Raw genomic sequence first — 27,490 nt, 5'->3', positions numbered from 1 at the left:
CTGGACAACTTCACTTGCCTTCGCATCTGGCTGAGATGTAGCAAAGCAACAAAAAGATGCTGGCTTTAGCCAGCCGTTGGGCTTATCCACACTTAATTTTCTCCTGCTCTTTCCAGGTGTATGCTTTAAAGCTCAACTGGAGCAAACAGCAATCCAAGGAAGACCTGAATTGACGTTTGCTCTGACTGAGCACTGAAGAGCAGGTTTTCGTGGGGGAAAGCTCTCGGGCAAAGAACCCCCAAACACTGAGCTTTTAAGCGCAGGCATGTGCCTGGAAAGTGCAAGGCAACAAATAAATGTAGATAAATAAGCCCACTGTCACAAATGAGGATTGTTGTTTAGTCGTGTCCGACTCTTGGTGACCCCATGGACCAGAGCACGCCAGGCACTCCTGTCTTCCACTGCCTCCCGCAGTTTGGTCAGGCTCATGTTTGTAGCTTCGAGAACATTGTCCAACCACCTCGTCCTCTGTTGTCCCCTTCTCCTTTTGCCCTCCATCTTTCCCAACATCAGGGTCTTTTCCAGGGAGTCTTCTCTTCTCATGAGGTGGCCAAAGTATTGGAGCCTCAGCTTCACGATCTGTCCTTCCAGTGAGCACTCAGGCCTGATTTCTTTAGGAATGGATAGGTTTGATCTTCTTGCAGTCCATGGGACTCTCAAGAGTCTCCTCCAACACCATAATTCAAAAGCATCCATTCTTCGGCGATCAGCCTTCTTTATGGTCCAGCTCTCACTTCCATACATCACTACTGGGAAAACCATGGCTTTAACTATACGGACCTTTGTTGGCAAGGTGATGTCTCTGCTTTTTAAGATGTTGTCTAGGTTTGCCATTGCTTTTCTCCTGGTTTATGTTAAAGGGTCTTTGAAGAGCAGAGAGGTAGCTCAGTTGGTTAGAGCGTGGTGCTGATTATGCCAAGGTTGCAGGTTCGATCCCTGTCTGGGACAGCTGCATCATCCTGCATTGCCGGGGGTTGGTCTGGATGATCCTCAAGGTCCCTTCCAACTCTAGGATTCTATGATTCTATCTTAAGGGAGTCCCTGAGGTGGAGGAACAGAGGGACAGGGCTCTTGGGTTCACACTGGCAGAGTGCAAGGTAACCTGGCAACTTTCCCCTTATTTCTCCCTCCCACCCCATCCTTCTCTTTGCTGGCCACCAGAAACAGCTGAGAGATGGGGGTGAAGTCACGATGGGGGTGAAGTCACGATGGGGGTGAAGTCACGACACTTGCTTCCCACCAGGTGGGTTGCTGTTGCAACAATTTGCAATTTGGTTCTGGCAGATCCTGCCAATGGCGGTGCAGTGATTCAAATGTCAGGCTCCGATATAGAAAACGCTCGTTCCGATCTCTATCCAGCTTTATTTATTTATTTATTTTAAATAATATTTTATTAAGTTTTAACAATAAAGAAATTCCAGAACAACAAATAGGGAAAAAAAACACACAGGAAAAATACAAAACCACAAAAATACAAAGTTACAAAATACAAAAATACAAACACTTAACATAAAAAAGAAAAAGAAGCACAAAAAACCCAAAAATCCCTCTTTTTTTAATTTCTCATCTTTGATTAACTTATTTTCCTGACTTTCTCACACCTCCCTTTTTTGTATCCCTTTTAAAAATTGATTCAGCAAATTCATATCCTATTAATTTATCCTTAATTATTTTTCTTCACATATTATAGCTTCAAATTTTCATCTATTATCAATCCAATCTTACATTTTACCTTGTTACTAGAACCCCTTCATTTCATTTCAATGTCATCAACATTCAGAAATTTTACAATGTTTCTGTAAATAAATTTTAAATTTCCTCCAATCTTCTTCCACCAACTCTTCTCCCTGGTCTCGGATTCTGCCAGTCATTTCCGCTCTATCCAGCTTTAAAGGCCACAGGCTAGATCTGAGCTAATCACTCAGACTGCTTACACCCTAACCCATTTGTAGTACCCCAAAAACGTAGTTTTTTCTCTCTCTGCCAGGAATCATTCATTCTCAAGCTCAACATGCTGCTTTCAATCTAGATTGATTCCAGATCCTGCCAATCCACAAGGGTGAGTGTCGTTAATTGTTTGGAAACCCTTCCCATGCGTAGTTTATCCATGGATGTAAGCTAGCCTTCCTAATGCTGACCCAGGATGGGGACAAGATGAAGATGGTAGCCAGGTTTCTTCAACACGCAGTGAGGATCTGTGAATGTTATGCAACAGTATTTTGATTGCTAGATTTTGCTGAGCGATTTTATTGCACTGCACCTTTCAGAACTTTGTCTATACAGTGGTACCTCGGGTTACGGACGCTTCAGGTTACAGACTCCACTAACCCAGAAATAGTACCTCAGGTTAAGAACTTTACTTCAGGATGAGAACAGAAATCATGTGGTGGCAGTGGGGGGGCCCATTAGCTGAAGTGGCACCTCAGGTTAAGAACAGTTTCAGGTTAAGAACGGACCTCCAGAACGAATTAAGTTCTTAACCCGATGTACCACTGTATGCCAATAAAGGCTGGAGACTGAAATTGGGTTAAACCAAAAATTTCCATCTTTGCGCATGCCCTGGGTGAATGAAAAAAGACGCTGTGGTTGTGATCTTAGTATACACCCACCTACAAGTCATTGGGCAAGTGTACATACCCCTCCCCTCCCCCAATTTATTTGGTCCCCCTACATTTGTTTTCAGTGTGCAATGAGCTTTTACTTTCAGAAGGAAACCAGCTTCTCAAGAAGCACTTTTCAGAGGCTTCTGTGACAGTGTCCTGTTGCGCCAGAAGGGGTTTAGTCATGCTGGCCACAAGACCCGGAAAACTGTCTGCAGACAAATACTGGTTCCCTTGCCCTGAAAGCAAAATGAGCGCCACACCCCATAGTCGCCTTTCACTGGGCCTAACCATCCAGGGGTCCTTTGCCTTTACCATTACCTTTATTATGCAATGTATCTAGACTGGCTGTGGACTATGTAGAAAAATACCAAGTGCTGGGTCTCCACTGATTCTAGGATAAAATGCTGTGCATTTGCAGCCACGATGTAGAGCCATGATTTATCCAAATCATCACTAAGCAAAACATCACACCTGGTGACCTGTCTAAGTCAAGGTAGTTCTGTAGTAAGGTAAAGGTAAAGGGACCCCTGACCATTAGGTCCAGTTGCGGTCGACTCTGAGGTTACTGCTCTCATCTCGCTTTATTGGCCAAGGGAGCCGGCGTACAGCTTCTGGGTCATGTGGCCAGCATGACTAAGCCGCTTCTGGTGAACCAGAGCAGCGCACAGAAACGCTGTTTACCTTCCTGCTGGAGTGGTACCTATTTATCTACTTGCACTTTGACGTGCTTTTGAACTGCTAGGTTGGCAGGAGCAGGGACCGAGCAATGGGAGCTCACCCCGTCACGGGGATTTGAACTGCCAACCTCCTAGGCTCTGTGGTTTAACCCACAGCGCCACCCACGTCTCAGTTCTGTAGTAGAACTTCCTAATTGCATAGAAATTTACTTATGTATGCTACTACAGCAGCAAGAACGTTACTTGCCCCAAAATGGAAAGAAGCAGAAGTCCCAGAAAAAGAAGATTGGCTACAAAAGCTTAAGGAATATGCAGAAATGGCGAAACTTACCGGAAGAATAAGAAATCAAGATGACAAACTGGAAATGGTTTATTGAATATTTACAGGCAGATTGTAAACAGATGAAAACATTAGCAGGATTAATGTAATAACCTGCAGTTTTATAAGAGTATATATTTACAGTAGATAAATAAATGAGCAAGTTAAATAAACTTGGATATGCAGAAGATATTAAAAAATTAATTTAAGGAACCGCAGAAAGAGGGGGAAGGAAGTCAAAATTTGGAAATGTTAAATCCACTGTAAAACTAATGAAATGTATAAATTTGAAAAAATATAAAAAACTATTTTAAAAAAGGAATTCAAGAAGTCTAGAATGGAGTGGTCAGTGCAGGCTCCTGAGAAATCCAGCTTTCTTTTTATTTCTTTAAATGACTCCTAACAAGTTTCTTGGCGTTATGGTTGGGAAGATATGCTGTGGAAGAACGTGCAATTCCTACTGAAGCCTGAGAAGTGCCTGAATAAGATTCCTAGTAGCTTATTTCAGGACTAAATAGAGGGGGGCAAAGTCCTCGGTCTCCACTGAATCTAAAATAAAACTCATAAAATCATAGAATTGTAGAGTTGGAAGTAACCCCCAAGGCTAATCTAGTCTACCCCCCCCCCCCACGCAGTGTTCAACGTGGAGCTTGAACCCACAGCCCCTGAGATTAAGAGTCTCGTGCTCTACCGACTGAGCTATCTAGTTATGTATACGTAAGCATTCAGTTGGAAGGTGAGTCCTGTCTGACTGAGCCCTAACCTACCTTACAGGGTTGTTGGGAGCCAAAATTCTGCCCCGAGTTCCTTGGGAGAAAGGTAGCACATAGATCTAAAGGCAGCACGTAGATCTGCCGTTCCGCACACTCTCCAAATGGCAGCTTCTTCTTTCCTTGTAGGGCACCCTGCCAAACCCCTGTTCTTCCCCGCAGCAAATCAAGAGCTATCACCGGCGGGTAACAACTTGCAGACACAACTCACTGGCTGGGAAATGTTCCTGACAGCAACAAGGAAGCTCACATTATCCATCCCTCGTATCCGTGAAAAAAGCTTAAATCAGGTACGCCACAGAGCTGGGTTTACTGATCAAAGCAAATTCATTCCAGACAAAAACAGAAAGGAGGCTCAATTATTTCCTAGTAGGGCTTAATGGGCTGCAATTGAGGAGAAGCATTTTTATGAATTAAGGGGTTGAGTTATGGTGATCAATGAGGTGCCAATCAAAGGGCCCTTCCTCCCAGGCAGGTGATGAAGGGCGCTTGCTAGAGTGCAGCTGGAACCACATGAAATGACCTTGACTCTAGTTAGCAACTGGAAGGATGCCAAGTCAGTCATATTCCATATTAGCACAGCAGATGTGAGGGTGCTGGTCCCTTGAAGCCTAATTATCAGTGCTGCTTATTATCCCAGTTGCTAGCGCAGGACCATCAATGGGCACATTAGTTCAAGGTGTATAACACTTACTGCTGAAGTTGCTTCTGATACTGCAGTCCCCAGTATTTACCCAGTTATGGCCAATATGCCCTCATGGGCCAGATTAGGACCTTTGCTGGACACAGGTTGGTCCATGTTCACCCTAAGCCCTCTTGAGGCATTATAACTAGGGGTTCAGCCAACACACAAGAGAAGGGCAATGGGAACAAGTGTAGATCTTGCTCTGTTACTATTCTGGTTTCTTTCCGCTCTGGTTTAGGGTACGATTGCTGTTTTGCTCAGGGCTTGCTTGCTGGAATTTTGTTGCCCATGGTGAGACCAGGATGCTGGAGAGCCAGTGTGCTGTAGTGGTTAGCGTGTGGGACTAAGACCTGGGAGACCAGGGTTCAAATCTCTGCTCTGCCATGAAGATTAGTGGGTGAACTTGCAGGGGCGGAGGAAGGGGGGTGCAGTGGGTGATCGCTTGCAGAGGGATTTTGAAATTAGGCTAAGCGCTGAAGGTTGATCACCTCTCATGTGGACCTGAGCCTGTTGACATTTTTTACTGAAAGGTGCAATGGGGAGTGAGAGCAGTGTCAGTCTGGGTGGGGCAGGCATGCAAGTGAAAAATGAAGGCACTCTAGGCTCCATCAAGCATCATAGACGAGCAAGGGATGTGAGAAATGGACAGTGCCCTTTTGATATTTGTGAGGATGTCAAAGAGCCAGATAATATGGCTAAAAGGAGAAGGAGAATCCATGGCTGAGGGTGGTGTCCCCTCCTGTCGCAGCCGCCCTTTCACAGGGGCAGAGGGCCTTCTTGGTAGTGGTGCCCACCCTGTGGAACCCACCAGATGTCAAAGGAAAAAACAACTCCAGTGGACGCTCGGGTTGCGAACATGATTCATGCGGGAAGCACATTCGCAACCCGCAGCGCCGCGTTTGTGCACACACAGGTTGCGATTTGGTGCTTCTGCGCAGGTGCAAAGTGTGATTTAGCACTTCTGTGCATGCACAAGCGCCAAAACCCGGAAGTAACCTGTTCTGGTACTTCCAGGTTCAGCGCAGTGCACAACCCAAAATCGTGCAACCCAAAGCATCTGTAACCCGAGGTATGACTGTACCACACTTTTAGGAGACATCTGAAGGCAGCCCTGTTTAGGGAAGCTTTTAATATCTGAAGGACTGTTGTATCTTAATCTTTTGTTGGAGCCACCCAGAATGGTTGGGGAAACCCAGCCAGATGGGCAGGGTATAAATAAATTATTATTATTATTATTATTATTATTATTATTATTATTATTATTATCTCCATTAAATTGCACAACTTTTATCCTGACAGTTCTGCAAGAGGACACTGGTTGCTGGTTATAGAGGTCTGCCTGTCGAGAAGAGCCAAAATCAGGCACCCCTATGCATACATCCCCAGAGTTTTGCTTCGTAATTTCCGTTTTTCCTTTCCGACTGAAATTTCACCAGAACTGGGGTGGGACAAAGGCTTAAGGTAATTCCTGGAATCACAATTAAATCCAGCCAATGGGGGGCACATAAGGTCTGGGGGAAATCCCACTGGGATTTCAGGTAGGATTCAATCACGTACCAGCAAACTGAGGTCTCGGAATCAGAGTTGATCTGGAGGTCTTGCACAACGACCCTGCTTCCCCAAACAATTAGACTTTTTGCAATAAGTGACCGGGGTGGGGGTGGGGGTGGGCAGATGCATTGGAAAAGCGTATGGTAATGCTTTGAACACACCCTCACCTAATCTCCCTGCAAACGAATGAGGATGAATATTCAATGAACAGGTAAGCTAGAACGAGCCTTTGTGAACCACTTGCATCCTTTGTGTGATTTGTACATGTGTGCAAATGTCTCTCTTTCTCGAACACACAATGCTAAAATCAATTGTGTATTGGTTCTAGTTTTATTATTGTTAAAAGCGGCTAGAAAAGGAGACGGGGAGTAGCCTTCCAAGGAATAATAATTCATTGAGACCCTGTCTGCCTTTCTTGGCACTGTCCCGCACCAGGCAGCTGGCCTGTAATGGCATTTTAATGGTGTCATAATACGGTGCTTCTTTTAGGCGTGTCAAGTAGTAATGCTTCATCACACTCCCACTTTTGGCAAGCGCTGCCACTAAGCATGGCCTGCGGGGGTTTCATATAAGCAGCCATGTCTGCATCCAAGTATACTTTCAAAGTCTATATTACCAAAGATCCCCAGAGGCCACAGCAAAGAAAAGAAGAGAAATGAAAGGAACATATATCTCTGTGTTTCTCCCCCTCCCCCCCACCTCTATTTCTTCTTCTGTGGCATATTCTCATCTAACTGTATGCAATTCATACAGCTGCATAAAGCAGTTTATTGCAGGGAGTAATTTTGAATTGTTTCTTTAACTTACCTCAGGGTGTTGTGACCCAGCGTAGTTTAACCTGGGTTATAAAGTGTTCGTGCTGCTTCCGTTGCGAGGAAAGTGGGATTTTGTGTGAGTTTTAGGGGAGAGACTGAATTTTGTTGTTTAGTTTAATTATTATAAATTTAATGTTTGGATATTGTCTTATTTGTGTGCCACCATTGGCTATGCAAATGTAATAAGTGGCGCTGCGGGTTAAACCACAGAGCCTAGGGCTTGTTGATCAGAAGGTTGGCGGTTTGAATCCCCATGACGTGGTGAGCTCCCGTTGCTCGGTCCCAGTTCCTGCCAACCTAGCAGTTCGAAAGCATGTCAAAGTGCAAGTATATAAATAGGTACTGCTCCGGCGGGAAGGTAAACGGTGTTTCCGTGCGCTGCTCTGGTTTGCCAGAAGTGGCTTAGTCATGCTGGCCACATGACCCAGAAGCTGTACGCTGGCTCCCTCGGCCAATAAAGCGAGATGAGCGCCGCAACCCCAGAGTCGGCCACGACTGGACCTAATGGGGTAAAGGGGTCCCTTTACCTTTACTTTAAGTAGTAATAAGACGAATTCATCCCATTTTTATACCACCCACTTTATTTGAGATGGGATGGCATGGCATGCGTAGTCTTTTGTCTTCCTGACCCCCACCCTGTATAGCAAAGGGCCATCTATGGTCTCAGAGTTAGGCTGCGGTCTTGTATGTATTTACTTGGGAGAAAGTCCCACTGAGCTCAATTGGGCTTACTTCAGAGGAGACATGTACACAACTGTACTGTTACAGGTGCTTATTTGAACCAATGAACTCACATGTCCTTGCCTTTGTACTGAGTTGTGTTTTTCAATTAAATTGTACACTGTCCTGCACTTACTTCAAGGTCTCAAATAGGCAGCTAGACCGAGCTTTCTGTAATATGCACATTTATTTGAGCATAACTGATTAATTGGCTAAAAGGCAGAGGGTTAACAGTGCAATCCTATACATGCCTACTCAGAAGTTAAGTCCCACTGAGTTCAATGGGGCTCATTCCCAGGTAGGTCTGTATAGGATTACAGTCTTAATCCACACAAAAAATACCCATCAAAATCCCCCAGCCTTCAAATCAGTTGACAGCCCTAATGGCTTCCATTCTAATCTTAACAGAATTTAAACTTACCAAAAAGAAAAGGAAATGGTTTACATCCTGCCACTTGGTACTGAGGGGCAAAAGAAGGAGACTATTAAAAATGTATATAATATGAAACTAGGAGGTCACTACAGGTTACTCTCCAGGAGCACCGACAGAGCCATGCGGAGAAATTAATGCCTGCCTTGAAACTGTTCCATTAATATAAGTTTCCTTCTAGCTCTGTATAAAATCAAACGGATTGCTCAGTGTCTCATTTCTATTGAAATGTGTTTTCAATTTAGAATTTCTTCCCGCCCGCCCCCCTGCACCCGCTCACTTCCAAATCTACCCGCTAATATCCAAAAAGAGGGGGCCCAAATGCTGTTCTGACAAAATGTCCCTCTATAGCTTGTGGGTAATGAAACCCAGACGAACTTGCTGCCCATCGAAGAACAGCAAATGTGGTTTTCAAAACGATGGGTGGGTAGGCAAGGGAATTAAGGAGCAAGTGAGGAGCACCACTTGGGGAAGCGAAACAATACTGAAGAGATAGCAAAGTGGGACAGGAAGAGATGTAGAAGATGGGCGAATCTGAATATTTGGGTTTCTTTCAGTTTCTTGTTTTCCCAATCTTAAGTTCTGTTTTCCATCCGTTTTTGAAAAACCAGCCACATGAAAATTCATCGCCATGTTCCTGGCATGGAGAAAGTGGACAGAGACAAGTTTTCCTCCCACTCGAATAAAATTTGAATTCACGGACCTCCAGTAAAGTTGAAGGCTGGGTGGTGCAGTGCAAAGCTGAACTATGGAACTCCCTCCCTCAGGAGGTAGCATGGCTTTAAAAGAGAACTGGACAGATTCATGGAGAAGAAGACTATCAATGGTTACCAGTGGTGTAGTGAGGGTTGCCAGCACCCAGGGCTGCATGGAGAGGTGATGGGAGGGAAGCAAATGGACAGTGTATGCATGCATATTTGACTGCCTAACCGCATCCATGTCACCCAGGAGATCGCAGCCGCAGAGATAAGAAAAGAAGAGTTGTTCCGTTATCTGGAGAGGTCACACCAAGCATAGGCAAACTCAGCCCTCCAGATGTTGTGGGACTACAGCTCCCATCATCCCTAGCTAACAGAACAAGTGGTCAGGGATGGGAATTGTAGTCTCAAAACATCTGGAGGGCCGAGTTTGCCTATGCCTGGGTCACACACACAAACACACACACACACACACACACAAGCTGCTTTACCAAGTCAGACCATTAGACCAACTGGCAGTGTCTCTTTAGAGTTTGAGACAGGAGTCTTTCCAAGAAGAAGAAGAAGAAGAAATTATTTATACCCCACCCATCTAGCTGGGTTTCCCCAGCAATTCTGGGTGGCTCCCAACAGAATATTAAAAACATGAGAAAACATCAAACATTAAAAACTTCCCTAAACAGAGCTGCCTTCAGATGTCTTCTAAAAGTCAGATAGTTGTTTATTTCCTTGACACCTGATGGGAGGGCATTCCACAGGGCAGGCACCACTACTGAGAAGGTCCTCTGCCTGGTTCCCTGTAACCTCACTTCTCGCAGTGAGGGAACAGCCAGAAGGGAATCAGCGCTGGACCTCAGTGTCCGGGCAGAACGATGGGGGCGGAGACACTCCTTCAGGTATACTTACCTAGACTTACCTGAAGCTGCTGGGGCTTGAACCTGGGACCTTTTGAATGAAAAGCAGATGCTCTTCCACTAAGCTGTGCCCTTTCTCTGCGCTTCCTCAGGCTTCCAGAACTCTCCTTCAGAACCTCCTCACACACCTCTCTCACTATTTCTGATTCCCAGAAACCTATATTCAGAAGTTTCACTGCCTCCAGGCAGAGCATAGACCACCATGGTCAGCAGCCACCGAGAACTTCCATGAATGCATTTTCCTTGGTACATCTTGTTCACCTTGCAGGAAGCAGCTAGGCCTTGCCTACTTGTTCTGACTCCTGACCTGCGCTCTGGCCCCAACTCAGATCTCCATGCGTCAGATACACCAAGCGGCCTGCAATGCCCCTGTTGATCCATCTGCATTATATTATGTCCTCATTTATTACCAAGTGTGGTTTTCAAAGGGGATTCATTAGAGAGACGCAACCCGTTGCACAACGAAGGGACTGTTTTTCTTCCCACCGCTCTCGCCTTCCCTCCTCTTCTCAAGTTTCTCTTTCCCTCCCTTGCGATGGCAGGGATATGAGATGCTGGTGGGACAATATTTTGGATCCAACGCCAGTTCATCTGTTCTGGACAATTAATGTGGGTGGCAAACAATACCTGACTCAACCCTTTCCCACCTCTCCTTTCTTTTTGGTGGCTGCCAAAACCATGAGAAGTGGTTAATTATCTTCTACAGCCTGTCTCTTACTTAATAAGGTGCCGGACTGCTGCACTTCAGTCTGGAAAATCTGGCTTCCTCCTAAGAGAAACAAAGGAATAATTATATGCCTGTGCAAAGAGAGAGAAAATAAATATGTTTCATAGGAGAAATAATTTCAATAAGCGCCTAATTTGTGTTTTAAGAAAAAGCTCCTAGGATTCATATGTTCAGGCCCAATGCACAGTCCACACCTTGGGTAGCCACTTATCCATTGCCACAAAGAGGACACATATTTGCCTAAATGTAATGGTTCCAAGTGGTTGCTTGAGAGCAAGCAGGCAATTACCTGCCTACTTGGCTGTAAAGCCTTGCTTTAGCCGCAAAACAAACGTTATCTGTCCAGAGCGCCACTCTTCCGTGGCTGGCTCATTCACTGGCAGAATCCGTGAATGGGTGGCCCTTAAATTTTCCCCAGCAAAGTAATTTCTTGACGCCCAGTCTGCACCTCCCCTCTCTGCGTGGAAGCTTACTGCGCAAAGAGGGCGTGGGTAATGGAGGACCCCTCTCCTCCCCCCTTTGCCCAGGCAAGGTCTCCTGGCACTGCCTCACCTCCTCCGAGCCCTGAAGCTCCTCTCCACTGGAGGTGTGGTTACTCTCCTCCGTTGAGGAGGAGCTACTTCTCACAATCCTCGGAGGCTCTCTGTACTCCATCCGGCTTTTCCTCTCTCCCTCCTGAACCATGGCAGTTCCGTGACAATAAAATTTGCATTTGCTCATTTATATGTATAGAATCATAGAATCTTAAGAATTGGAAGGGACCCCACGGGTCATCTAGTCCAACCCTCTGCAATGCAGGAATCTCAGTTAAAGCATCCATGCCAGATGGCCATCCAACCTCTGTTTAAAAACCTCCAAGGAAGGCGAGTTCACCACCTCTCATGGGCGTCTGTTCCACTGCTGAACAGCTCTTACTGTCAGAAAGTTTTCCAAATGTTTAGACAGATTCTCCTTTCTTGCAACTTGAAGCCATTGGTTCGAGTCCTACCCTCCAGAGCGTCATTTATAAAGACATTAAACAACAATGGGCCCAGGACAGAACCATGTGGAACCATGTGGCACCCTATTTGTCACTTTTTTTCAGGGTGACGAGGCACCATTAATGAGTACTCTTCGGGTCCGGTCAGTCAACCAGCTACAAATCCACCTAACAGTTACCTCATTCAACCCATATTTTACCAGCCTCCTTGCGAGAATATCATGGGGGACTTGGTCAAAAGCCTTACTGAAATCAAGATAGACAAAGATAAGATGAAATAGTGAAACCAGTAGAATTAGAAATAGACCTCATAACAGGAAAGATTAAGAAAAGTGATGGATAATGAAAATAATAAGAAGCAAAATGTATAAGGAAACTAATATAACTAACAGTAGTTGTAAATGAATACAGACAGACAACAAGAATTGTATAAACATGAGGATTTATTTGTTTATGGATACACTATGGACAAATATGGAAAATGAATAACAATATACAAAATGGAAGAAAATAATGCGATAAAATTATATGTGACATAAAAAACCAGAAGAAGGAAGGAGAGAAGTCAGCTCTGAAGAGCAAGTATAAATGTAAAATGTAATACAATAAGTGTACAATGGTACCTCGGGTTACATACGCTTCAGGTTACGTACGCTTCAGGTTACAGACTCCGCTAACCCAGAAATAGTGCTTCAGGTTAAGAACAGAAATCGTGCTCCGGCGGAGCGGCGGGCGGCAGCGGGAGGCACCATTAGCTAAAGTGGTGCTTCAGGTTAAGTACGGACCTCTGGAACTAATTAAGTACTTAACCTGAGGTACCACTGTATGTGGAATTCTAATTGAAAAACTAATAAAGATTATTTGGAGAGAGAAAAAGAGATCAAGATACACTATATCCACAGCATTTCCCTGATCCACCAAGTTTGTAATTCCATCAAAAAAAGAAATCAGATTCGTTTGGCATGACCTATTTTTGATAAATCCATGCTGGGTTGTAGTAATCACAGCATCCTTTTCTAAATGCTCACAGACCAACTGTTGAATTAGCTGTTCTTGGAGCTTCCTTGGTATCCATGTCAAGCTCACCGGTCGGTAGTTACCTGGGTCTTCCTTTCCCCCCCTTTTGACAGTGTTTGCCCACCTCCAGCCTGTAGTGACATCACCTATTCTCCAAGAATTCTCAAAGATAATAGAAAAAAGCTCTAAAATTACATTCACGAGCTCCTTTAGTACCCTTGGACGCAGCTCATCAGGCCCGGGAGATTTGAATTCACTTAAAGTAGCTAGGTGTTCCCGTACTACCTCTTTTCCAACTTGGGCTGCAGCTCCCTCCTTACCTCATTTTTTTCTGTTATCACCAGGTAGCACGTTTATTTTATTCAGTAAGGTTTATATATGCTTCACACACAAAATAAATAAATCTCCAAGCAGTCTCCCTAAAACTGGAATGAAAGAGTAAAAACTAGCAGTGGAAACAAACTTTTAAAAGTGGTCACTGTAATCAAATTATCATCAAAATATAGACACAAACAGCAGAGACATCACCTTGCCAACAAAGGTCCATATAGTTAAAGCTATGGTTTTCCCAGTAGTGATGTATGGAATTGAGAGCTGGACCATAAAGAAGGCTGATTGCCGAAGAATTGATGCTTTTGAGTTATGGTGCTGGAGGAGACTCTTGAGAGTCCCATGGACTGCAAGAAGATCAAACCTAACCATTCTTAAGAAAATCAGGCCTGAGTGCTCACTAGAAGGACAGATCCTGAAGCTGAGGCTCCAATACTTTAGCCACCTCATGAGAAGAGAAGACTCCCTGGAAAAGACCCTGATGTTGAGAAAGATGGAGGGCACAAGGAGAAGGGGATGTCAGAGGATGAGATGGTTGGACAGTGTTTCTCGAAGCTACCAGCATGAGTTTGACCAAACTGTGGGAGGCAGTGGAGGACAGAAGTGCCTGGCGTGCTCTGGTCCAGGGGGTCATGAAGAGTCAGACACGACTAAATGACTAATCAACAACAAAGCAGTTTTTAAGAGTGTAGGAACATAAAAAGATCCTGCAGGATCAGGCCAGTGGCCCTTCTAGCCCAACAGCGTCTTCTCACAGTGGCCAGGTAGATAGCTGTGGGAAACCCGATAGCATGACCCGATAGCAGAAGAGCACTCTCCCCTTCTTTGGTTTCTAGCAACTGATATTTGGCAGAGGCAGAGGATAGTGGTCATTGCAAGTAGCCATCAAGAGCTTTATCCTCCATGGATTTGCCTGATCTTCTTTTGAAGTCATTCAAGTTAGTGGCCACCACTGCCCCATCGAGATGCACATTCCATACCCAAGCCATCTAAAGGCAGCCTTGTAAAGGGAAGTTTTTTTTAATGTTTAACGTTTTATTATGTTTTTATATATACTGGAAGCTGCCTGGAGTGACTGGGGCAACCCAATTAGATGGGCAGGGTATAATAATAATAATAATAATAATAATAATAATAATAATAATAATAATAATAGAATAGGATGTCCCTATTTTCATTGGATAAATGTTGGAGGGTATGCTGCACCAATTTTACTAGGACATCCTGAAACTACAGAAGCCATCCTGATTGGATCCCAGAATGTCCCATTTCCCACCTTCCAGCGCCACCACTGAGCTTGGGGAGGAGCATGAACTTACAGCCCGCCCTTGAGCTTGCAGTGGCGCTGTGCTCTCACGCGAGTCAACAGACACCCACCAGAGTGCAGCAGCAAAAGATGTGTGAGCTGGGATGGCCCAATCAGTAGAGAATCATAGAATTTGCAGAGTCGGAAGGGACCACAAGGGCCATCTAGTCTAACCTCCTGCAATGCAGGAATATTTTGCCCTTGGGACTCAAACCCATGATCCTGAGATTGAGACTCTCGTGCTCTACCGATTGAGCTATCCTTCAGATGGGAAGTGGAATAACCATGCATGCTTCCGCCTTAAGCTTCTTGGAGGAGGAAGGCTGGGATGAACAACAGAGAAATGGCGCCGACCATCGAATCCAACTTTTCTTCCATAGAATGCACTTATGCATATCTTCTATAAGGAAAAACACAGATCCATCCTACAGTGGTACCTCGGGTTAAGTACTTAATTTGTTCCGGAGGTCTGTTCTTAACCTGAAGCACCACTTTAGCTAATGGGGCCGCACGATTTCTGTTCTCATCCTGAAGCAAAGTTCTTAACCCGAGGTAATATTTCTGGGTTAGCAGAGTCTGTAAGCTGAAGCGTATGTAACCTGAAGCATATGTAACCCGAGGTACCACTGTATTAACTTCAAGGAGTTCCCTTGCTGCTGCTGAGATCAGCCGATCAGTGTTGGAAATCTTCTGTCATTACCTGAAGTGCATTGACCAGGAAACGGACACTGTGTGGCCCTGAGTTCTGATGGCAGAGACCCCTCCCCTCACTTGCCACCTCCTTTTCTGACATCTGGTAACAAAGTGCAGCTCCCTTCTGAAGAAGTCCGTGGGAGGTTAAAGGCTAATGATATCAAAACCCTGAGGCTGTCTGGTTTATTGTAAGCCTTGTTTGCTTTAGATCGAGCTCATTGATCGGAATGAAACACCCACCACTGGGAAAGGAAATGTCTTCAAAAGTGAATTAGCAGCCTGGGTCTCAAAAAAGGAGATTGAGGTGGAGGAGCTCGGGATGGAGTCGGCTTTCAGAAATAGGCTGCAGCCTCATTAACTGGGGTTAATGGCATTTTCCTTCTCCTAGATGGGCAGCCTTCTCAAACTGATGAGCCCCACCTGCCCCAATACGAAATGTAGGTTCACATATAACACCTTATAAAACCTTATCCCATCAGAGCTTAGCATCCCTAGAGGAGGGCGTTTGAACAAAGGATCAAGATCCTTGCTGGGTACAAGAAACTAATCATATAGTTCTCTGTTGGTGACCTGTTTTATCTACCTAGCTTCCTAGCTACCAGCACCAGACCAGCAGCTATTCCATCAGGTTGCAGCGGAATAGGGGACAGAATGGATGCCAGACCATGCCATCAGCACATCTAAGAGACCAGCAACTTTCGTTGCATCCTCTTATTGAATTTTTTCATCCCAGCCGGTCATTAGAAGAACCTGCAACTGAGAACTTGAACCCAAGTTTTCTTTCCTGCTCCTCCCTCCTAGTCCATTTTCCTTTTGAATTGTGTCTTTAAGTCTGAGCCGGTCATTTATGTACAGTGGTACCTCGGGTTACATACGCCTCAGGTTCCATACACTTCAGGTTACAGACTCTGCTAGCCCAGAAATAGTGCTTCAGGTTAAAAACTTTGCTTCAGGATGAGAAGAGAAATCGTGCTCCGGCGGCGTGGCAGCAGCAGGAGGCCCCATTAGCTAAAGTGGTGCTTCAGGTTAAGAACGGACCTCCGGAACGCATTAAGTACGTAACCAGAGGTACCTTTGTATTTTAGTGACTTGTAAGCTGCTCTGGGGACGTGGGTGGCACTGTGGGTTAAACCACAGAGCCTAGGACTTGCCGATCAGAAGGTCGGTGGTTCGAATCCTCACGATGGGGTCCCGTTGCTCGGTCCCTGCTCCTTCCAACCTAACAGTTCAAAAGCACATCAAAGTGCAAGTAAATCAATAAGTACCGCTCTAGCGGGAACGTAAATGGCGTTTCTGTGCGCTGCTCTGGTTTGCCAGAAGTGGCTTAGTCATGCTGGCCACATGACCTGGAAGCTGTACTCCGTCTCCCTCAGCCAATAAAGTGAGATGAGCGCCACAACCCCAGAGTCGGTCATGACTGGATCTAATGGTCAGGGGTCCCTTTACCTTTACCTAGAGATGCGGGGAGGGGAGTGAAATCTGAGGGAAGCGAATGAACACACATGGAGACTAACACTCTTTTTGAGAGAGGAGAAAAAAAACCCATTCCTCAAAAGGTAGCATTTGGTCAGGGACAAGTCTCTATCTTCTAAAAAAAGGGACTATCTCTGGTAAACACAGGGAGTTAAAGCGGATCAAAGAATCTTTGCATATGACCACACATGATAATGTTTCTCCTGATAATGATGCTGTCACCTCGTCATGTTCAGGAAATCTTGGGGCATATGAGGCAAGTCACCAAAGCATACAAAAGATGTCCCTGAACTGAACTGACCTGACCTGAGATAGAACTCAGTTTATATTTAAAAGTACTTTTCAAAAAACAAAACAAAAAACCCAGAGTCCTTTTGTTGGGGATAACTCAGACAAAAATTCCCAGGTACAGTGGTACCTCGGGTTAAGTATTTAATTCATTCCGGAGGTCCGTTCTTAACCTGAAACTGTTCTTAACCTGAAGCACCACTTTAGCTAATGGGGCCTCCTGCTGCTGCCGCGCCGCCGGAGCACAATTTCTGTTCTCATCCTGAAGCAAAGTTCTTAACCTGAAGCACTATTTCTGGGTTAGTGGAGTCTGTAACCTGAAGCGTATGTAACCTGAAGCATAAGTAACCTGAGGTACCACTGTATCGGAAAAGGTTATTTATGTATGCCACTACTGCGGCTCATGTTTTGTTAGCCCAAAAATGGAAAATGAGCGAAGTCCCAACTAAAGAAGAATGGTGACTTAAACTGATGGAATATGTGCAGCTTGCAGACCTAACATATAGAATAGAAGAACAAGAAGAATACATGTTTAGAGAAGATTGGAAAGTGTTTATTGAATATATAGGGGGGGGAATTGTGTATATTTGAAAATGTGGGCAGCATTAATATTCAACAGTGTAAATAAGTTTTGATGGATAATAATGGGATACTGAATGGTTTAGTTTATATAAAATATGCAGGTATTTCTGCTGTGCAAAATGAACTTTGGAAAGAGAGGAAGGGAAGTTATTGATATTTTAAGGTTTTTAAGTGATTATTCTAAAATGTAATACACACACACACACACATATCAGTCTATAAGCCCACAGGTCTTCATATGTCCATAGGCCGTGTGTGGGTGCAGGATCTGATCCCCTTGCAAATACTCCCTTTTTGGGAAAAGTGATTGAGAGGGTTGTGGTGCAACAGTTTGCAAGCACTCTTGGATGAAAGTGGTGATCTTACCCCATTCCAGCTGGGGTCTGGCCTGATTATGGGACTGAATCACCCATGGTCGCCCTGTTGAAAAAACGACAGGGGGAACGTGACCCTATTATTCTTACTTGTTCTCTCAGTGGCTTTGGATACCATTGACCATGGTATTCTCTTGAATTGACTCCGTGAGTTGAGAGAAAGACAGCAGGGTGCAATGGTTAGAGTATCCAACGAGGATCTGGGAGACCAGGGTTCAGATCATCACTCTCTCACTGACAATGGACCAGTCACTGCTTCTCAATCTCACATGGTTGTTGTTGATTGAATGAGGAGGGGAAGAGGCATGTATGCTGCCTTGAACTCCTGGGAGGAAAAGGTGGGATATATAAGCAATGCATAAATAAATAAATATAAGGGATACTGTTCTACAACAATTTTATTATTTGCATGCCACCCATCTGACAGGGGTGCCTCGGCCACTCTGGGCTGCTCCCAACAGAATATTAAAAACACGATAAAACATCAAACATTAAAAACTTCCCTAATGTATCTAAGAGGGATGCGGGTGGCGCTGTGGTCTAAACCACAGAGCCTAGGGCTTGCCAATCAGAAGGTCAGAAGTTCGAATCCCCATGATGAGGTGAGCTCCCATTGCTCGGTCCCTGCTCCTGCCCACCTAGCAGTTCGAAAGCACGTCAAAGTACAAGTAGATAAATAGGTACTGCTCCAGCGAGAAGGTAAACGCCATTTCCATGCGCTGCTCTGGTTCACCAGAAGCAGCTTAGTCATGCTGGCCACATGACCTGGAAGCTGTCTGCGGACAAATGCCGGCTCCCTTGGCCTATAGAGTGAGATGAGCACCGCAACCCCAGAGTCGACCACGACTGGATTGAGCATGCTCAGTGGCTACAGAATTCTGAGTGTCTGATAGGGAAATGGAATACTGCAGGGAGGGGGGATGGAATAATGGAATATCTAAATTGTAAATTGCTTGGAGGTACCTCTAAGGAAGTGATTTATCAATCAAACTAGCACCAAATAAATAACATCATCCTTTGGCTCATGCATCAAGAAGCCAAGGTCCTATCAGCCTCTTTGAAAATTCCTGGAGTAGATTTCAGAATCCGAAATAGATTCTTCAGTGCATTATAGAGTTTTGGTAGTGTAGAATGCATTCCTTCTGCCACCCTCCAAGACCTTTTGGAGTAGAACCAAGATATTCCTCAACTCCGTATTCTAGACAGTACAAACCAGTTAGCATATGAAACAAAATAAAATAAAAACATAAAAAAATCCTTCCAGTTGCACCTTAGAGACCAACTAAGTTAGTTATTGGTATGAGCTTTCGTGTGCATGCACACTTCTTCCATGCACACGAAAGCTCATACCAATAACTAACTTGGTTGGTCTCTAAGGTGCTACTGGAAGGAATTTTTTTTAAAATTTATTTATTTTGTTTTGTTTCGACTACGGCAGACCAACACGACTACCTACCTGCAGTTAGCATATGGTTTGCCAGCGAAATGAAAGTTGCAGCATTTATCCAGATGGCATCTCTTTGCTGAGGAGAGCATTGGACATAATCACACTTACATTTTTGATTCAGGTAGGTAGCTGTGTTGGTCTGACGCAGTCAATATAATAAAAAAAATTAAAAATTGTCCAGTAGCACCTTAGAGATCAATATCCAGAGCAAACTTAGTTGGTCTCTAAGGTGCTACTGGACAACATTTTGGAGTATAACAAAGTGACTTCTTTCTGCTTAGGTTCATGGAAAGGATAATCCAGAGGAAAACACCCAGAATTTAGATAGGGAGAAGACATTCTCACTTCAGACTTCAAATATTAGCATTTAGCTAATCTTTACAGTAATCCCATTGCTCTTCTTTTATCTCTTTAAGCACCTTTAGGCTATTAGCGATGGCATTGTTCCCCCCAAATGAACAATTCATACTGCTTCACCTTATCGAAACTGGATCTAATCAGTTGATGGAACCATTAAGAAACAGGGTCTGAAAAGATCCGTGGTTATTTTATTGGCACAGCCCTAATGCCTTACAGCTCGGATATCTTTCTCATAAGGGACTGCCTTAGAACAATGTGACAACTATCACTTTGCCAGAGATAAGGAGATGCAATGCTGCTTGAAGGCCCAAAGAGGCAAGGAGACCCTGTGAACTGAGTGACCCTTGAGTTGGGCCATGAACTGCAGCCTGAGATGTCAGGAGCTGGGAGGAAGGTCACTGGTCTGAAGCAATATGCAAAGCAGAGGAAGGGGCCATAGCTCAGTGAAAAAGCTTTCCAGATAGGGCTGGGACCAAACTATGGAGCCACCTATAGTTACCCCCAAAAAGCTCGACAACTTTGTCCCCACTTCCCTATTAAAGGAGAAACTAAAGGCTAGGACCATGGGCTAAGAGACCATCCAAAATGGCAGCCTAAACCATAACCTAAACCATAACCAGCATCTTAAAAAGTAGACACATCACCTTGCCAACAAAGGTCCATATAGTTAAAGCTATGGTTTTCCCAGTAGTGATGTATGGAAGTGAGAGCTGGACCATAAAGAAGGCTGGTCGCCGAAGAATTGATGCTTTTGAATTATGGTGCTGGAGGAGACTCTTGAGGGTCCCATGGACTGCAAGAAGATCAAACCTATCCATTCTGAAGGAAATCAGCCCTGAGTGCTCACTGGAAGGACAGATCCTGAAGCTGAGGGTCCAATACTTTGGCCACCTCATGAGAAAAGAAGACTCCCTGGAAAAGACCCTGACGTTGGGAAAGATGGAGGGCACAAGGAGAAGGGGATGGCAGAGGATGAGATGGTTGGATAGTGTTCTTGAAGCTACCAGCATGAGTTTGACCAAACTGTGGGAGGCAGTGGAGGACAGGAGTGCCTGGCGTGCTCTGGTCCTTGGGGGTCACGAAGAGTCGGACACGACTAAACGACTAAACAACAACAACAAAACCATAATCAAGGATGCTGGACCATGAAGAGTTCTTGTTGCTCGTGCATGGCTCAGCTGGGAAATGAAACACTTTATAGTTTTTCTTGCCCAGAAGAATCCATGAGCAGCGTGGGTAGGCAGAAGCTTCATCTCTGAGGAGGCTGCCAGCTGCAGTTCAAAGCTTCACCACACGGGGCAGTTGCACACAAATCCCAGTCGCTCCTCCAGAGAGCAGCCTAGTGGAAAATACCATTGCACGAGGGGGATTTGTGGTTGATGAAATAATATTGATTTGTCATAGGAACCCCCAGCCAGGTATATATATACGGCTTCAGATCCCAAGCCGTTTCCATAGTGACCCAGCTGTTGTTAATGTAACAAAGGAGATGCAATTGCAGAGTCTTTCCATTCTTCGAGCACCTGATTATATATGTTATCTGCCAGCAAAGAGATGAGAAACGCTTAACGCTGTAGCAGGGAGGAGGGATGCCACATCATAACACGGGTGATGGATGAGCCCAAACTGGGAACTGTAATATGTACACTCCCACTCCCCAAAGAATAACCCCTGAGGGCCAGAGAACAGCAGTTGTTAAAATGATGTACAATACTTCGGCTGGCTCCCCCCTTTTCACCCCAGAATACTGGAAATGATTCTAGGAAACTTCCAGATAAGATAGAAAATGGATATAAATCATTTCTCCCTGCTATATTATGCTGTCATAGGAACATAGGAAGGTGTCTTATACAGAGTCCAACCCTTGGTCCATATAGTTTAGTAGGCAAGGTAAAGGTAAAGGACCCCTGGATGGTTAAGTCCAGTCAAAGGCGACTATGGGGTTGCGCCGCTCATCTCGCTTTCAGGCTGAGGGAACTGGTGTTTGTCCACAGTTTTCCAGATCATGTGGCCAGCATGACTAAACTGCTTTGGGCGCGATGGGGCACCGTGACGGAAACCAGAGCGCAAGGAAATGCCATTGACCTTCCCGCTGCAGTGGTACCTATTTATCTACTTGTGCTGGTGTGCTTTTGAAGTGCTAGGTTGGCAGGAACTGGGGCAAAGCAATGGGAGCTCACCCTGTAGCGGGGATTCAGACCACCGACTTTCAGTTCGGCAAGCCCAAGTGGCTCAGTAGTTTAGACCACAGCATCACCAGCGTCCCTACACAGACTGGCAGCAAATCTCCAGGGTTTTAGGCAGGGCATCTCTCCCAGCCCCACCTAGAGATGTTGGGAATTGCACCAGGGATCTTCTGCATGGAAAGCTGATACTCTACCACTAGGTTTGGTCCTTCTCTCCAATGTCTTTCCAATTTGATGTAAAATTTGATGTACAGAAGCTCATCATGACAGCCCCACAGCCATGCCTCCAAGGAGAACCCCTGAATGTAGGTGGTTGTGTCATGACACCAAACAGGGAGGGGTAGCTATGGCCACAGAAGATCGAATCAGGATTCAAGATGACCGTAGAACCGATGGAGAACTGAGCCCAAACTAACAAAATGTGTTTCAGTAGTGACAAATGTACGGTTTGCACTTAGGCAAGAAGAACCAACAGCACAATTATAAGATGGGAGACATCTGGCTTCACATGTGAAAAAGACCAAGAGTCTTAGTAGATCACGAGCTTAACATGTCAACTGTGTAATGCAGCACCAAAAAAAAGCTAGGGCTCTTCTAGGCTGCCTCAACAGAAGTATAGTGTCCCCATCAAGGGAAGTAATAGTCCCTGCTCAGTTCTGCCTTGGTCAGACCACACCTGGACTACTGTGTCCAATTCTGGACACCACAATTTAAGAAAGATGCTGACAAGCAAGGTCACCGGTCTTGAAAGACCTATGTTGGTGCCCAGTACATTTCTGAGCACAATTCAAAGTGTTGGTGCCGACTTTTAAAGCCCTAAACGGCCTTGGTCCAGTATACCTGAAGGAGCGTCTCCACCCCCATCGTTCAGCCCGGACACTGAGGTCCAGCGCCAAGGGCCTTCTGGTGGTTCCCTCATTGCGAGAAGCGAAGTTACAGGGAAACAGACAGATGGCCTTCTCGGTAGTGCCACGCGCCCTGTGGAACGTCTTCCCATCAGATGTCAAGGAAATAAGCAGCTATCTTATCTTTAAAAGACATCTGAAGGCAGCCCTGTGTAGGGAAGTTTTTAATATTTAATGCTGTATTGTTTTTAACACTTGATTGGGAGCTGCCCAGAGTGGCTGGGGAAACTCAGCCAGATGGGTGGGGTATAAATAATAAATTATTATTATTAGTGTGCAGAGGAGGGCAACCAAGATGAACAAGGAACTGGAAACCAAGTCTTATGAGGAAGAGTTCAAGGAGTTGGCCTGCAAAAGAGCAGACTCAGAGGAGATATGATAGCCATCTTCAAATATGTAAAGGGCTGTCAGTTTGAAGATGGAGCAGGCTTGTTTTCTCCTGCTCTGGACGGTAGGACCCAAAGCAATGGCTTCAAGTTACGAGAAAGGAGATTCCGACTAAACGTCAGGAGGAACTTTCTGACAGTTAGAAGAGTCTCCCTTGGGAGGTGGTGGACTCTCCTTCCTTGGAGATTTTTCAGCAGAGTTTGGATGGCCATCTGTCATAGATGCTTTAGTTGAGATTCCTGCATTGCAGGGGGTTGGACTAGATGGCATTTTTAGTCCCTTCCAACTCTACAATTCTGTGATATTGTTTTGGAAACCGCCAATTGGAGAGGTTTGCCTTTAGCACGAGTTTAATTTCTTGCCCATCCCTACCTGGGAGGTTTGCCATTGGAGCAGGATTCACCTTTTCCTAGCAGATTTCCTGAACGCCTTTTAAACACTCCACATTTGCAATATGGTAGCACCCACCAAGTCTGCAAACGCATCAACATGTGTCGGAAAAGACGACTCAGCAGATCCTGGAAGAGGAAAGGAACAGCTGAAAAGTGTTGAATCATAATAGCAGCACAAAACGAGGCCTTTGCAAGATTGGTGCAATGTGTGTCAGCGTGCTGGAAAAGTCCGCATTTGAGAACCTCTCTGCCAAGTGGCACAGTGGTACAAAGCTGGAATCACACAGAAGCGGCATTAAATTGCCACGTTGGAGTGGGTTGACGTGTAACTGAGAACGAAAGCATCTTTGCCCGCCTGAATGAAATCAACCTTTGCTGTAGGCATTCTCCAAGCCAGTGAGAAGGAAGAGGCATTCTGATCGTTTTCACATGTCCTTCCCTCTGAAGGAAACCCCTTTTCACTGTGGCCACAGATTTATGTCCATTTCCCTTCCTGTCTGGTTCTTGAAAAAGGAGGAAATCAAGTCTTGAACAAATAACACCAAATGGGAGTGAGCGGGATAGATAGCCATAGCAGAAAAGGTTGTCTGCCAGGGAGTAGAATTCTTTTTTCTGACATGCAGAAATCTTTGCCTTCCTGTTCATGCCTTCTCAAAGATTAAGCAAGGTCTGCTGTTAAAAGGACAGTCACAAAAGTTAAAAACTTGTGTAGGTTTTCTTACCACATCAGTCACTCTTTCCACCTTGTTTAACCCGAGATCCATCTCCTTCTGTTACTAAGTGATATATAAAACCCTGGCAGAAAAGCCAAATGCCCTAATTAGGAAAAGAGATTGTGCTATAGAATATAACATTGTTTGGGAGACAACTTAGTTCTCCACTCTTGCTATCTGCTCCTCTTAGACACGACGTCGTCTCTGAAGAAAGCCAGACCTTCTGAAAGCCCCCGTCCTTGTCTAAAAATAAGGGGTGTTGCCTTTCTCTTAATTTCTGCCCCCTTTAGAGGCCTTAAAATAACCCATCCCATTCTTGAATGCAAATAAAGATCTTGTGGCTGGTACGACTCTCTTGTTTTCCTTGTTTAGAGGTACAAAACAAATTAACAACACTGGGAGAAGGAAAAACAGCCCATTGTGGGCTGAGCATGCTCAGTGGCTACAGAATTCTGAGTGTCTGATGGGGGAATGGAATGCTGCAGGGAGGGGGGATGAAATGGAATATCCCGGAAAGGGGCTGGAGACCTGAGCAGGAGCAGTATGCACTGCAACACTTGGTTGCAGGACCCACTTGTCAAATGGAAATAACCAAATGTGGTCATGACGCCTTTGTCCCACATATACCGATTTCTCTCTCTCTCTGAACAGCACGGAATGGAGATGAGCTATTTTACAGCTCCTACCATCTGCAGATCTCACTTCTTTAAACAAAGGGAGACCAATGTCAGATCTTAGTGGCTTTCTGGAGAGATCCTGAGTGTGAGGGACATTTCTTTCCCACCAGGCCAGATCTTTATCTACCCCCACCCCACAAGCCAACTTTAGCTGGGACAGGACCTACCTGCCAAGCGTTTGATGTCAAAATGAGGTCAGGTGGTTGATAGGTAGGTGAGAAACAGTGGCCAAACCAGGACTGAACCATGCAGCAGATGTGTAGGAAGTTTATTCTTGTTGAGGAAACAGAAGCTGATGCAACAGGGAGTTCAATCTGGCTTTTTGTAGGATTTACATGAGAGAGATATTGCAGGTTTTAATATTGCTCAGCTTGAAGAAGCACATAAAAACTGATTCCTCTTGGAATAAAATGTTGTCCAGACCCTGTAATGGGAAAAGGGGCTGCTCGTGCGTAAGCGTTTAAGCCCTCCAAGTTTTGCCATCAGTTCCTAAACTCTCCCAGTCCGCGGAGCCATGGGTGCATGGCTACCTCAATCGCTGGCAGGATCCGTCAGTGGGCGCTTCTGGAATTTACACCAACATAAGAGTTCCTTCACGGAAACTCTCCTTCTGGATTCTCTGTGTGACAGTTTCCTGCGTGGAGTGGGCGTCCCCAGCGGAGGTCCTGAGCCCTCCCCGCTGTTCTCACTGGAAACATCTTGGATCCATTCCTCCGATTGAGTTTCTGCAGGAACTCTCCCTCTCCCCCTACTGGTTCCTTCCTCCGCATCCGAAGGTCTCCTAGCCTCCTTGAGCCCTTCCACCACCTGACTCTCCGATGGCACTTCCCTGACAGACCCATAAGTACCATTCAAAACTTTCTTTGCAGAACTTTCTTCAAAATAGAACAAAAACAGTCAGTGATACAGCCAAATAATTCCACAAAACATATGCTTTTTCAAGCATAGGCTCAGCATGTCCTCAGTATTATAATATAATTCCAAACAGACCTAAATTCAAAGGTCAATCTCTCATTATAGCCTCCATCAGCCTGCATTCCAGCCTGAGGCTCATTTGCAACATCCTTTGTTCTCACCCTGGCTTCTTGAGAAAGATTAGCAGGCAATTCCCTTCAAGATGGTGATTTGCAACTGAGCACCTTCATGTGATCTAAGGTTAAACACTCACATGAAGACTGCCAGAGAACAACAACAGTTAATTATCAACTCAGCTGGAGCTCAGAGAGAACTGTTTCTAACTTAGTGTACTCCAATGGATTTTCCAATGTCAAACCCTTAGCAACCTACACACGGGCATTCTCCGTTTCAATGTGAATTTAAAAATTGTAGTTAACAAGAGAGAGGTCCCTGTGCACCCAAACCAAGCAGGAATGAACTCCCTGAGCACCGACAGATGCAGGGCTTGGGTGTGAGAGTTCCAAGTAAGATCAGCTATTGAGTCTAACAGCAAGTCTCAAGCAATTCATGCAGGCCCGTATTTAATTTAACATCCAAGTCGAGAGCTTTGAGGCTTAGGAAAAAAGGGTAACTAATGTGGTTTCTGCTGCACAGGTTGTATATTCAGGTCTCCCAACAGCCACCAAGAGAGAAGCAGTGGCCTTATGCACCGGTTGAACAGAGCACATTGCAGTAAGCAGCCTGTATCCTGGCTGTGATGGCAGCCTTGATCTTTGGCAGAGATATCTCTACTTCATCTTCTCCGACTCCACTGAAGTTGACTAGGCAGGATCCCTTGTCTTAATAAAAAGAGCTTAACAGTAGTTGAGTAACATTCCAGGCAGCTCATCGCCAAGAGTCTGTTTCAATTTATGAAAGGCAATAGTGTCGACAATAGGATTTTTATTGTTTCCTGCACTTCCTGCCTGGTCCCCTCTCCTTGCCATTACCTGCCAGTAGCATGTGTGGTGGGTTCATAAGATGTGAGACAAGCTGAAAAAGAAGGATCTCAACTGTCTGGGTAATAAGTAGCAAGGCACAGCAGCAATTGGATCAAAATCTAATGGAAGGAGAAGAAGCCTTGCTAGGGACCGGTGGGAGGGATATAGCTATATTTTACTAGTACAAAAGGTAAAGGCAAGGGACCCCTGGACGGTTAAGTCCAGTCAAAGGTGACTATGGGGTTGTGGTGCTCATCTTGCTTTCAGGCCGAGGGAACCAGTGTTTGTCCAAAGAGAGCCTTCTGGGTCATGTGGCCAGCATGACTAAACCACTTCTGGTGCAACGGGACACCATGATGGAAGCCAGAGTGCACAGAAATCCCGTTTACCTTCCCGTTGCAGCAGTACCTGCTTATCTACTTGCACTGGTGTGCTTTCGAACTGCTAGGTTGGCAGGCGCTGGGACAGAGCAACGGGAGCTCACCCCATCATGGGGATTTGAACCTCTGACCTTCTGATCAGCAAGCCCAAGAGGCTCAGTGGTTTAGACCACAACGCCACCCGCGTCACAATCTTACTAGTAGGTACTCATGAG

General features: G+C 45.2%; 1 long non-coding RNA gene across 1 annotated transcript; it reads right to left on the bottom strand.

The window, feature by feature from the left end:
• Window positions 1–283: 283 nt before the first annotated feature.
• On the bottom strand, window positions 284–4,496 carry LOC309374266. The gene is made up of 3 exons (XR_014170471.1): window positions 4,367–4,496; window positions 2,139–2,195; window positions 284–1,041 (listed from the first exon to the last, which is right to left on the bottom strand). It is a non-coding gene; the product is annotated as an uncharacterized lncRNA (long non-coding RNA).
• Between the last annotated feature and the right edge of the window lie 22,994 nt (window positions 4,497–27,490).

The sequence above is a fragment of the Podarcis melisellensis genome (assembly GCF_964234715.1).
Source record: "Podarcis melisellensis genome assembly, chromosome: 7".
NCBI lineage: Eukaryota > Metazoa > Chordata > Lepidosauria > Squamata > Lacertidae > Podarcis > Podarcis melisellensis.
The sequence above is the reverse complement of the archived record's forward strand: the minus strand, read 5'-3'. Positions and strand labels throughout refer to the sequence as shown.